Source organism: Orcinus orca, chromosome 1, assembly GCF_937001465.1.
Source record: "Orcinus orca chromosome 1, mOrcOrc1.1, whole genome shotgun sequence".
NCBI lineage: Eukaryota > Metazoa > Chordata > Mammalia > Artiodactyla > Delphinidae > Orcinus > Orcinus orca.
Genome location: NC_064559.1, coordinates 119,497,129 through 119,511,941, shown reverse-complemented (window position 1 = coordinate 119,511,941; position 14,813 = coordinate 119,497,129).

Genomic DNA, 14,813 nt, shown 5'->3' with positions numbered 1-14,813 from the left:
CCCTATGACTGCTCTTCTACTAGTGTATGGCAGCAGCAATGTGGAAATATCAGTTCTGTTATATTCTCTCCAATACTGAATGCTAAAATTATTTTCGCTCATTAATTTGATGAATATTTAACAATTCCTACTATGTGCCAGGTTCTGTACTAAGCAAAAGAGTTACAAAGATGAGTGATTGCACTCCTGTCACTGTAGGGTTTACTGTCTACTCAGTGAAACCACGAATATAACTGCATATCAAAGTACGGGCTTTGATTGTTAAGAATCCGTAGCCACACAAAATAGTAAATCAAAATACTACAATCATATCCTGGGTTCTGACAAATCTGTTTAGAAATCTCTCTGCCCTTATTTTGTTTGTGTGTGTACGGAGAGAGCAGGGGAAGAGGGAAGGGATGAAACACTGAGGATCATATATGTGGAGAGAGGGGGCCAAAATGTTATTGCCCCTATCATTCTCCACATACAGTATATAAAATACTGGTCAAATAAAATGTAGATGTGTATAGCAGACAACTTTGGGAAAATATTATCACTACATAAAATGAGGAAGCACAAATAATTAAGAAAAATATATCTCTAATATTAAACTACTTGGCAAAATAAAACTGAAACAGTAATTGAATGACTAATAATGAAAGTGCATAATATTTGTAATGACTTCACCAAATTGGAAGTTGAGTTTACTGCATCTGACTCTTCATGTCTATAATGCATCTATGGTAGTCTCACTGTGTATTTATTTATTATATATATATATATATATATATATATATATATATATTTTTTTTTTTTAAAGCTTAAAAGCTTATTCTTTGGGTTGCTAGTATTTATGGAAGTGGAAAATTTAAGCCCTGTATTCTTTCTGGTTTAATTTTGCTTTTAACAATTTTATTATGGTATAATTGACATACAATAAACTCATAATTTTAAAGTATACAAATTTGATATGTTTGAATATGTATATACATCCTTGAAGCCATTATCACAATCAAGATAGTGAACATATCCATTACCCCTAAAAGTTTTCTCATGTTCCTTGATAATCCCTCTCCCAAGCTCCTCCTCTCCATCCCAGGCAACTCTTATCTGTTTTCTCTCACTAGAGATTAGTTTGTTTTCTAGAATTTAAATAAATAGTCATAAAAAATGTGCTCTTATGTCTCCTGTCATTCAGCATAATTATTTTGAGATTTATTCATACTTTTTCTTAACAGTTTATTATTTTGTTGCTTGGTAATATTCCATTATGTGGATATGCCATATTTATTTATATATTCAGCTGTTGATGCACATTTGGATTGTTTTGAGTTTTTGGCTACTCTAAATAAATATGCTATGAATAAGTACTCATATATAAGTCTCTATATGGATGTATGCTTTCATTCTTTTTGGGTTAAATGGCTAGCAGGAGAATAGCTGAGTCATTTGGTGATTTTATGATTAACTCCTTGAGAAACTGCCAAACTGTGTTCTAGAATTGCATTTTGCATCCCCACTAGCAGTGCTTGAGAACTCCAGTTTGCTCCACATACTTGCCAACACTTGGTTTGGTAAATTTCTAAAATTCTCTCCATTATAATAGGTGTGTAATGGTATCTCATTACATTTTATTTTGCATTTCCCAATGAATAATTATAAGAGATTCTCAAATCTTTTCATGTAATTGTTTGTCATCTCTATGTCTTCTTAGATGAAATGTCTGTTCAGATTTTCTGCCCATCTCTTTATTGGGTCATTTGTTTTCATATTAATGTGTCTTGAGAGTTCTTTATATAATCTGGATGTAAGTCCCTTATCAAATATGTGATTTGAAATTATTATCTTCCAGTCTGTGGCTTATTTTTTTCATTCTCTTAAAAGACAATTTTGGAGACAAAAGTTCATAAATTTGGTGAAGTATAATTTATCAATTTATTTTTTCTTTTACGGATCCTGCTTTTGGTGTTGTATCTAAGAGCTTCAGAATACATGGGGAAAAAACTGATTAAATAAAAGGAGAAATAAATCTCCAAATATACTCGAAGCTTTTAATAGTTCTTTTTCAATAATTAATAGAAAAATGCACAGGTAATCATTAGAGACATGGAATACCTGAACAACATCATCAGCCAACTTGACCTAGTTGACATTCACAGATCTACCCGACAATTCTACCCGACAATGGGAGAATGCATATTCAAATCAAAAGCTACAGTATAGAAGAGACCAAAATTTTCACCATAAATTGTTTCAATAAATTATAATGATTCAACCTATATAAAGTATGTTCTGTATATCAGATATCAATGATAAATAAATCTCTGGAGATTCGCAAAAGGTATTTGGAAACTCAAAAACACAATTCTAAAAACCTATAGGTCAAAGAAGAAATCAACAGGAAATTGGAAAGTATTTTGTACTGAATGACAATGAAAACATAACTTATCACTCAGAGGGAAATTTATAGCACTAATTGCCTGTTTTAGAAAGCAACCAAGGTCACAAATTAATGGCCTTAGCTTCCACCTTTAAAAACTAGAAAAATAAAAGCAAATCCATCCCAAAGTAAGCAACACACAAAAAAAGATAAATAAAAATAATAAAAAATGATACATATCAGACAGAACAAAAATCAAATGAACAGAAAAGAGAAAAACAATAGTGTAAATACATAGAAGCTGTTTCTCTGCAGTCGATAAAATTTATAAAAATTTAGCCTAGACTGATCCCCCCAAAAGACAAAAATTATCTAAATCAGGAATAACAGTGGTGTCATCACAGTAGGTTCTACAGGTATTAAAAAGGATGATAAGCGAATATTATGAACAATTTTATAACAGTATATTCATTAATTCAGTTAAAATGGGAAAATTGCTTGAAAGATACTAACTACCAAAGCTCACTCAGGAAGAAATAGATAAACTGAATAGCCCAGTATCCATCAAATAATTGAGCTGAAAATCTTCCCACAGAGAAAATTTAAGGCCCTCATGGTTTACTGATTAATTTTACCAAACAATTAAAAGAAAATAACACCAAATTGAAACAAAATTTTCCAGAAAATTCAAGAGCCATTGTACTTCACAATCTATCCTATGTGACATCATCACTCTGATATCAAAGTATACAAAGTACTACAGGTAAAGAAAATATAAACAATAACTATCATAAACATAGATACAAAACTTCTAAAGAAAATTCTAGCTAGTTCAATCCAAAAATATATAAATAGGATAAAACTTTATGACCAAGTGGGACTTATCCAACATCCATTCCTATTTAAACTAAAAAATAAATTAGAAACTCCTGATACGCTAAGCATAAAAGGGAACTTCTATCTGATAATTGGCACCTACCAATAATGTTAAACTAACATCCTGCTTGATGTTAAAAAATGAAATGCTTTCCCCCTAAAATTAGCAATGAGATGAGGATGTCTGTTCTCAGCAGACCTATTCAACATTGTGCTGGAGTTTCTAACCAGTGAAATAAGGCATAAAATAAGTGACATGAAAATGTAAAAAGGAATAGTAAAATTTTGTTTAAGGCATCATTATCTATGTTCAAGAAAAGCTACTAGTGTAAGTGAGTTTAGCAAAGTTGCAAGGTAAGACGTCTTTATTATAGCAATGAGCAGTCAGAAATTTAATTTAAAAGTAATATTTTCCATAGGATAAAAATATGATTACTTTGGGATAAATCTAACAAAACATATGTGAGGCTTACACATTTAAAACTAGAAACATTGCTGACATGATTTAAAGAAGACTCAAGTAAATAGTGAGATTTTACCGTGTTCCCGGTTCAGAGCACTAGTATTATGACAAAAATTTTCCCAAAATTTATCTATAGATTCAACACAATCCTAATAAAAATCACAGCAGAATTTTTTTTTATAGAAATCTACACTTTTGTCTTAAAATTCAAAGGAAAATGATAAGGATCTTGAATAGCTGAAATAACTTTAAAAATAATTGGAGAGCTAGAATAAAGCAACAATAATAAAAAAGATGTAGTTTTTGGCTTAAATGTAGTCAAATAGATGAAATAACAGAATAGAGAATCTAGAAATAGATCCGTATACAGGCATACCTCAGAGATATTGTGGGTTTGGTTCTGGACCACTTCAATAAAGTGAATACTGCAATAAAGTGTGTCACACAATTTTTTTGGTTTCCAGTGCATATAAAAGTTATGTTTATGCTATACTACTCTATTAAGTATGCAATACTATTATGTCTAAGAATCAATATACTTAATTTTAAAATACCTTATTGGTAAAAAAAATATGCTAATCATCATTTGAGCCTTTAGTGAGTCATAATCTTTATGCTGGTAGAGGGTCTTGCCTCGATGTTGATGCAAGTTACACATGCAGTTACTGATGTGACTGATCAGTGTGGTGGTTGCCAAAGGTTGAGGTGACCTTAGCAATTTCTTAAAATAAGACAACAATGAAGTTTGCCACATCAATCGAGTCTTCCTTTCATGTATGATTTCTCTGTAGCATGCAAGGCTGTCTTTCAAAATTTGAGACAATCCTCTCAAACCTGCTGCTGCTTTATCAACTAAGTTTATGTAATATTATAAATCCTTTGTTGTCATTTCAATAGTCTTCACAGCATCTTCATCAGGGGTAGCTTCCATCTCAAGAAACCAATTTCTTTGCTCATCCATGAGAAGCAACTCCTCATCCATTTAAGTTTCATCATGAGATTGCAGTCACATATTCAAGTTCTACTTCTGATTCCAGTTCTCTTGCTATTTCTACCACATCTGCATTTATTTCTTCCACTCTAGTCTTGACCCCTCAAAGTCATCTGTGAGGGTTGGAATCAACTTCTTCCAAACTCCTGTTAGTACTGATCTTTTGACGTCTTCCCATGAATCATAAATGTTCTTAATGACATCTAGAATAGCGAATCCTTCCCAGAAGATTTTCAATATACCCTGCCTAGATCCATCAGAGGAATTGCTATCAGCTATACCTATAGCCTTACAAAATGTATTTCTTAAATAATAAGACTTGATGGGCTTCCCTGGTGGAGCAGTGGTTGAGAGTCCGCCTGCCGATGCAGGGGACACGGGTTCGTGCCCCGGTCCGGGAGGATCCCATGTGCTGAGGAGTGGCTGGGCCTGTGAGCCATGGCCGCTGAGCCTGCGCATCCAGAGCCTGTGCTCCACAACGGGAGAGGCCACAGCAGTGAGAGGCCCGCGTACTGCAAAAAAATAAAATTAAATTTAAAAAAATAAGACTTGAAAGTCAAAATTACTCCTTGATGCGTGGGTTGCAGAATGGATGTTGTGTTACGAGGCATGAAAGCAACATTAATCTTCTTGTATGTACATCTCCATCAGAGCTCTTGGGTGACCGGGTGTATTGTCAATGAGCAGTAGTATTTTGAAAGGAAACTTTTTTTGAACAGTAGGTCTCAACAGTGGGTGGGCTTAAAATATTCAGTAAACGATATTGTAAATAGATGTATTGTCATCCAGGCTTTGTGATTCCATTTATAGAGCACAGGAAGAGTCAATTTAGCCTCATTCTTAACGGCCCTAGGATTTTCAGAATGGTAAATGAGGATTGATTTCAACTTAAAGTCACCAACTGCATTAGCCTCTAACAAGAGAGTCAGCCTGTCTTTTGAAGCTTTGAAGCCAGGGATTGACTTCTCCTCTCTAACTAAGAAAGTCCTAGATGGCATCTTCTTCCCAAGAAGGCTGTTTCATCTGCATTGAAAACCTGTTGTGTAGTGTAGCCACCTTCATTAATGATCTTACCTAGATCTGGATAACTTGCTGTAGCTTCTACATCATCACTTGCTGCTTCACCTTGCACTTCTATGTTTTGGAGATGGCATCTTTCCTTAAACCTCATGAACCAACCTCTTCTAGCTTCAAACTTTTCTCCTGCAGCTTCCTTACCTCCTTCAACCTTCATCAAATTAAAGAGTGTTAGGGCCTTGCTCTGGATTAGGCTTTGGCTTAAGGGAATGTCATAGCTGATTTGATGTTCTATTCAGACAACTAAAACTTTCTCTGTATCAGCAATAAGGCTGTTCCACTTCTTATCATTTGTGTGTTCACTAGAGTAGCACTTTTAATGTCCTTCAAGAACTTTCCCTTTGCATTCACAACTTGGCTAACCATTTGGTACAAGAGGCCTAGGTTTCCCCTCATCTTGGCTTTCAACAAGCCTTCCTCACTAAGCTTAATCATTTCTAGCATTTAACTTAAAGTGAGAGATGTAACTCTTCCTTTTACTTGAACACTTAAAGGCAATTGTAGGGTTATTAATAGGCCTAGTCTCAATATTATTGTGTCTTGGGAAATTGGGAGGCCAGAGGAGAGACAGAGAGACAGGAGAACAGCTGGTCAGTCTTAACACACACATTTGTTGATTAAGTTTGCCATCTTATATGGAAGTGGTTTATGTCACCCCCAAAAATTACAATAGTAACATCAAAGATCACTGATCATAGATCACTATAACAAATATAATAATGAAAAAGTTTGAAATATTGCAAGAATTACCAAAATGTAACATAGAGACAGGAAGTGAGAAAATGCTGCTGGCAAAATGGTACCAATAGACTTGCTTGACATAGGACTCCCACAGATCTTCAATTTGTAAAAAAAAAAAAAAAAGCAAAGCAGTATCTTCAAAGAGCAATAAATCAAAGTGCAATAAAACGAGGTATGCCTGTATATATGAACAATTTATTTCTGAAAATGCTGTAAGGCAATTCAGCAGGAAAAGGTAACTATTCTCAACAAATGATACTGGAACAATTGGAAATCTGTACAAAAAAAGGGGGAGAGTTCAATTTGTATCTTGCAATTTATCCTAAATTGATCACAAATGTAAATGTTAAGCCTAATACTATAAAAATTCTAGAGGAGGAACCAAGATGGTGGAGTAGAAGAATGTGCTCTCACTCCCTCTTGTGAGAACACCAGAATCACAACTAGCTGCTGGACAATCAGCGACAGGAAGACACTGGAATTCACCAAAAAAGATACCCCACATCCAAAGACAAAGGAGAAGCCACAATGAGATGGTAGGAGGGGCACAATCACAGTAAAATCAAATCAAATAACTGGTGGGTGGGTGACTCACAGACTGGAGAACACTTATACCACAGAAGTCCACCCACTGGAGTGAAGGTTCTGAGCCCCACGTCAGGCTTCCCAACCTGGGGATCTGGCAATGGGAGGAGGAATTCCTACAGAATCAGACTTTGAAGCCTAGTGGGAATTGATAGCAGGAATTTGACAGGACTGGAGCAAACAGAGACTCCACTCTTGGAGGGCACACACAAAGTAGTGTGCACATCAGGACCCAGGGGAAGGAGCAGTGACACAAGGGGAGACTGAACCAGACCTACCTGCTAGTGTTGGAGGGTCTCCTGCAGAGGTGGGGGGTGGCTCTGTTTCACGGTGAGGACAAGGACACTGGCAGCAGAAGTTCTGGGAAGTGCTCCTTGGCGTGTGCCCTCCCAGAGTCTGTCATTAGCCCCACCAAAGAGCCCAGGTAGGCTCCAGTGCTGGGTTGCCTCAGACCAAACAACCAACAGGGAGGGAACCCAGCCTCACCCATCAACAGTCAAGTGGATTTAAGTTTTACTGAACTCTGCCGAACAGAGCAACAGTCAGCTCTACCCACCACCAGTTCCTCCCATAAAGCCTCTTAGATAGCCTCATCCACCAGAGGGCAGACAGCAGAAGCAAGAAGAAATACAATCCTGCAGCCTGTGGAACAAAAAAAAAATCCCAGAAAGACAAGATGAAAAGGCAGAGGGCTATATACCAGATGAAGGAACAAGATAAAACCCCTGAAAAACAACTGAATGAAGTGGAGATAGGCAACCTTCCAGAAAAATAATTCAGAATAATGATAGTGAAGACGATCCAGGACCTCGGAAAAAGAATGGAGGCAAAGATCGAGAAGATGCAAGAAATGTTTAACAAAGACCTAGAAGAATTAAAGAACAAACAGAGATGAACAATACAATAACTGAAATGAAACTACACTAGAAGGAATCAATAGCAGACTAACTGAGTCAGAATAATGGATAAATGACCTGGAAGACAGAATGGTGGAATTCACTGCTGCGGAACAGACTAAAGAAAAAAGAATGAAAAAACTGAAGACAGCCTAATAGGCCTGTGGGACAACGTTAAACGCAACAACATTTGCATTATAGGGGTCACAGAAGAAGAGAGAGAGAAAGGCCCTGAGAAAATATTTGAAGAGATTATATTTGAAAACTTCCCTAACATGGGAAAGGAAATAGCCACCCAAGTCAAGGAAATGCAGCGAGTCCCATACAGGATAAACCCAAGGAGAAACACGCCGAGACACATAGTAATCAAATTGGCAAAAATTAAAGACAAAGAAAAATTATTGAAAGCAGCAAGGGAAAAGCAATAAATAACATACAAGGGAACTCCCATAAGGTTAACAGCTGATTTCTCAGGAGAAACTCTACAAGCCAGATGGAAGTGGCATGATAAAGTGATGAAAGGGAAGAACGTACAACCAAGATTACTCTACCCAGCAGGGATCTCCTTCAGAATTGATGGAGAAATCAAAAACTTTACAGACAAGCAAAAGCTAAGAGAATTCAGCACCACCAAACCAGCTCTACAACAAATGCTAAAGGAACTTCTCTAAGTGGGAAACACAAGAGAAGAAAAGGACCTACAAATACAAACCCAAAACAATTAAGAAAATGGTCATAGGAACATACATATTGATAATTACCTTAAACGTGAATGGATTAAATGCTCCAACCAAAAGACACAGGCTTGCTGAATGGATACAAAAACAAGACCCATATATAAGCTGTCTACAAGAGACCCACTTCCGACCTAGGGACACATACAGACTGAAAGAGAGGGGATGGAAAAAGATATTCCATGCAAATGGAATTCAAAAGAAAGCTGTAGTAGCTATACTCATAGCAGATAAAATAGACTTTAAAATAAAGAATGTTACAAGAGACAAGGAAGGACATTACATAATGATCAAGGGAGCGATCCAAGAAGAAGTTATAACAATTATAAATATATATGCACCCAACATAGAAGCGCCTCAATACATAAGGCAACTGCTAACAGCTATAAAACAGGAGATTGACAGTAACACAATAATAGTGGGGGACTTTAACCCATCACTTACACCAATTGACAGATCATCCAAAATGAAAATAAACAAGGAAACAGAAGCTTTAAATGACACAATAGACCAGATAGATTTAATTGATATTTATAGGACACTCCATCCAAAAACAGCAGATTACACTTCTTAAGTGCACATGGAACATTCTGCAGGATAGATCACATCTTCGGTCACAAATCTAGACTCAGTAAATTTAAGAAAATTGAAATCATATCAAGCATCTTTTCTGACCACAACACTATGAGATTAGAAATGAATTACAGGGAAAAAAACGTAAAAAACACAAACACATGTAGGCTAAACAATACACTACTAAATAACCAAGAGATCACTGAAGAAATCAAAGGGAAATCAAAAAATTCCTAGTGACAAATGACAATGAAAACACGATAATCCAAAACCTATGGGATGCAGCAAAAGCAGTTCTAAGAGGGAAGTTTATAGCTATAAAAACCGACCTCAAGAAACAAGAAAAATCTCAAGTAAACAATCTAACCTTACAACTAAAGGAACTAGAGAAAGAAGAACAAACCAAGCCCAAAGTTAGCAGAAGGAAAGAAATCATAAAGATCAGAGCAGAAATAATTGAAATAGAAAGCAAGAAAACAATAGCAAAGATCAATAAAACTAAAAACTGGTTCTTTGAGAAGATAAACAAAATTGTTAAACCATTAGCCAGACTCATCAAGAAAAAGCAGGAGAGGACTCAAATCAATAAAATTAGAAATGAAAAAGGAGAGGTTACAACAGACACCGCAGAAATACAAAACATCCTAAGAGACTATTACAAGCAACTCTATGCCAATAAAATGGACAACCTGGAAGAAATGGATGAATTCTTAGAAAGGTATAAGCTTCCAAGACTGAACCAGGAAGAAACAGAAAGTATGAGCAGACCAATCACAAGTAATGAATTTGAAACTGTGATTAAAAATCTTCAAACAAACAAAAGCCCAGGACCAGATGGCTTCATAGGTGAATTCTATCAAACATTTAGAGAAGAGCTAACACCCATCCTTCTCAAAATCTTCCAGAAAATTGCAGAGGAAGGAACACTCCCAAACTCAGTCTATGAGGCCACCATCACCCTGATACCAAAACCGGACAAAGATACAAAAAAAAAAAAGAAAAAATTACAGACCAATATCACTGATGAATATAGATGCAAAAATTCTCAACAAAATACTAGCAAACAGAATCCAACAACACATTAAAAGGATCATACACCATGATCAAGTGGGATTTATCCCAGGGATGCAAGGATTCTTCAATATATGCAAATTAATCAATGTGATACACCATATTAACAAATAGAAGAAGAAAAACCATATGATCATCTCAATAGATGCAGAAAAAGCTTTCAACGAAATTCAACATCCATTTATGATAAAAAAACTCTTCAGAAAGTGGGCATACATGGAAACTACCTCAACATAATAAAGGCCATATACGAAAAACCACAGCTAACATCATCCTCAATGGTGAAAAACTGAAAGCATTTCCTCTAAGATCAGGAACGAGACAAGGATGTCCACTCTCACCACTATTATTCAACATAGTTTTGGAAGTCTTAGCCATGGCAATCGGAGAAGAAAAAGGAATACAAATTGGAAAAGAAGTAAAACTGTCACTGTTTGCAGATGACATGATACTATACATAGAGAATCCTAAAAATGCCACCAGAAAACTACTAGAGCTAATCAATGAATTTGGTAAAGTTACAGGATACAAAATTAATGCACAGAAATCTCTTGCATTCCTATACACTAATGATGAAACATCTGAAAGAGAAGTTAAGGAAACACTCCCATTTATCATTGCAACTAAAAGAATAAAATACCTGGGAATAAACCTACCTAGGGAGACAAAAGACCTGTATACAGAACAGTATAAGGCACTGATGAAAGAAATTAAGGATGATGCACACAGTTGTAGAGATATACCATGTTCTTGGATTCGCAGAATCAATATTGTGAAAATGACTATACTACCCAAAGCAATCTACAGATTCAATACAATCCCTATCAAATTACCAATGGCATTTTTTATGGAACTAGAACAAATCATCCTAGAATTTGTAAGGACACACAAAAGACCCTGAAGAGCCAAAGCAGTCTTGAGGGGAAAAATCGGAGCTTGAAGAATCAGACTCCCTGACTTCAGACTATACTACAAAGCTACAGTAATCAAGACTATATGGTACTGGCACAAAAACAGTAACATAGATCAATGGAACAAGATAGAAAGCCCAGAGATAAACCCATGCACCTATGGTCAAGTAATCTATGAGAAAGGAGGCAAAGATATACAATGTAGAAAAGACAGTCTCTTAATAAGTGGTGCTGGGAAAACTGGACAGCTACATGTAAAAGAATGAAATTAGAACACTCCCTAACACCATACACAAAAATAAACTCAAAATGGATTAGTGACCTAAATATAAGACCGGACACTAGAAAACTCTTCGAGGAAAACATAGGAAGAACACTCTTTGACATAAATCACAGCAAGATTTTTTTTTTAACATCTTTATTGGAGTATAATTGCTTTACAATGGTATGTTAGTTTCTGTTTATAACAAAGTGAATCAGTTATACATATATATATGTTCCCATATCTCTTCCCTCTTGCGTCTCCCTCCCTCCCACCCTCCCATCCCACACCTCTAGGTGGTCACAAACCACCGAGGTGGTCTCCCTGTGCTATGCAGCCGCTTCTCACAGCTATCTGTTTTACTTTTGGTAGTGTATATATGTCCATGCCACTCCTTCACTTTGTCATAGCTTACCCTTCCCCCTCCCCATATCCTCAAGTCCATTCTCTAGTAGGTCTGTATCTTTATCCCCATCTTGCCCCTAGGTTCTTCATGACCATTTTTTTTTTCTTAGATTCCATATGTATGTGTTAGCATAAGGAATTTCTTTTTCTCTTTCTGTCTTTCTTCACTCTGTATGACAGACTCTAGGTCTATCCACCTCACTACAAATAACTCAATTTCGTTTCTTTTTAAGGCTGAGTAATATTCCATTGTATATATGTGCCATATCTTCTTTATACATTCATCTGTTGATGGACACTTAGGTTGCTTCCATGTCCTGGCTTTTTAAAATAGAGCTGCAATGAACATTTTGGTACATGACTCTTTTTGAATTCTTGTTTTCTCAGTGTATATGCCCAGTAATGGGATTGCTGGGTCGTATGGTAGTTCTATTTGTAGTTTTTTAAGGAACCTCCATACTGTTCTCCATAGTGGCTGTATCAATTTACATTCCCACCAGTAGTGCAAGAGTGTTCCCTTTTCTCCACACCCTCTCCAGCATTTACTGTTTCTAGATTTTTTGATGGTGGCCATTCTGACTGGTGTGAGATGATATCTCATTGTACTTTTGATTTGCATTTCTCTAATGATTAATGATGTTGAGCATTCTTTCATGTGTTTGTTGGCAATCTGTATATCTTCTTTTGAAATAAACTCAAAATGGATTAAAAACCTAAATGTAAGGCCAGACACTATCAAACTCTTAGAGGAAAACATAGGCAGAACACTCTATGACATAAATCACAGCAAGATCCTTTTTCACCCACCTCCTTGAGAAATGGAAATAAAAACAAAAATAAACAAATGGGACCTAATGAAACTTAAAAGCTTTTGCACAGCAAAGGAAACCATAAACAAGACCAAAAGACCACCCTCAGAATGGGAGAAAATATTTGCAAATGAAGCAACTGACAAAGGGTTAATCTCCAAAATTTACAAGCAGCTCATGCAGCTCAATATCAAAAAACTAAACAACCCAATCCAAAAATGGTCAGAAGACCTAAATAGCAAGATCATTTTTGATCCACCCCCTATAGTAATGGAAATTAAAAGAAAAATAAACAAATGGGACCTAATGAAAGTTCAAAGCTTTTGCACAGCAAAGGAAACCATAAACAAGATGAAAAGACAACCCTTAGAATGGGAGAAATATTTGCAAACGAATCAACGGACAAAGCATTAATCTCCAAAATATATAAACAGCTAACGCAGCTCAATATTAAAGAAACAAACAACCCAATCCAAAAATGGGCAGAAGACCTAAATAGACATTTCTCCAACGAAGACATACAGATGGCCATGAAGCACATGAAAAGCTGCTCAACATCACTAATTATTAGAGAAATGCAAATCAAAACTACAATGAGGTATCACCTCACACCCATTAGAATGGGCATCATCAGAAAATCTATAGACAACCAATGCTGGAGAAGGTGTGGAAAAAAGGGAACCCTCTTGCACTGTTGGTGGGAATGTAAATTGATACAGCCACTATGGAGAACGGTATGGATGTTCCTTAAAAAACTAAAAATAGAATTACCATATGATCCAGCAATCCCACTATTGGGGATATACACAGAGAAAAACATAATTCAAAAAGACACATGCACCCCAATATTCATTGCAGCACTATTTACAATAGCCAGGTCATGGCAGCAACCTAAATGCCCATCAACAGACGAATGGATAAAGAAGTTGTGGTACATATATACAATGGAATATTACTCAGCCATAAAAAGGAACAAAATTGAGTCACTTATTGAGACATGAATGGATCTAGAGACTGTCATACAGAGTGAAGTAAGTCAGAAAGAGAAAAACAAATATAGTATATTAACGCATATATGTGGAACCTAGAAAAACAGTACAGATGAACCGGTTTGCAGGGCAGAAGTTGATCACAGATGTAGAGAACAAACGTATGGACACCAAGGGGGGATAAACTGCGGTGGTGTGGGGATGGTGATGTGCTGAATTGCGCGATTGGGATTGACATGTATACAGTGATGTGTATAAAATTGATGACTAATTAGAACCTGCAGTATGAAAAAAGAAACAAACATACAAAACAAGTAATACTAAACTTTCTTTCAGTTATTTGTATGGAAATGTGTTAAAATAAATGTTTCAGACATTACATGAAATTTCTAAAAATCTTATGTTCTGGTATAATGTTATAAGTCATAATTCTAGTTATTAATTTAAAATGTATATCTCAGAAATAACTAAAAAAATAAAAAGTCTAAAATAAAACATAGGAGTTTATTTCGTAACCTTGGCTTATGTTATGGTTCCTAAGATACAGCACCAAATAATTCATTATAGGATATATTGATGAAATGACTTTCTGAAAATACAAAATGATGCTTTTATAGAGTAAATAAAAAGGCAAGCCAGAGACTGAGAGAAAATACTTACTAAGCATATTTTATGTATCCATAATACATAAGCAAACTCTCAAAACTCAGTAAGAAAACAATTTTTAAAATTTAAAATGGGCAGAGAATTTGAAAAGACACTTCAACAAAGAAGATTAAAGATAGCAAAATGCACATGAACACATGCTCAGCATCATAAATTTTTATGAAAATGCAAGTTAAAACTTCAGTGATATACAACCTCACACCTACAGGGATGGATAAAATTGAAAACGCTGATTGTACCAATGGCAATGATCTGGAGCAACTGAAACTCTCATATCCTGCTGGTGAGAATGTAAAATGATACAACTTTGGAAAACAGTTTGACAGTTTCTTAAAAGTTAAACCTTCACGTGCTATATGATTTGGCTATTGCACTCTTGGCCATACACCTGTGAAGAAAGAC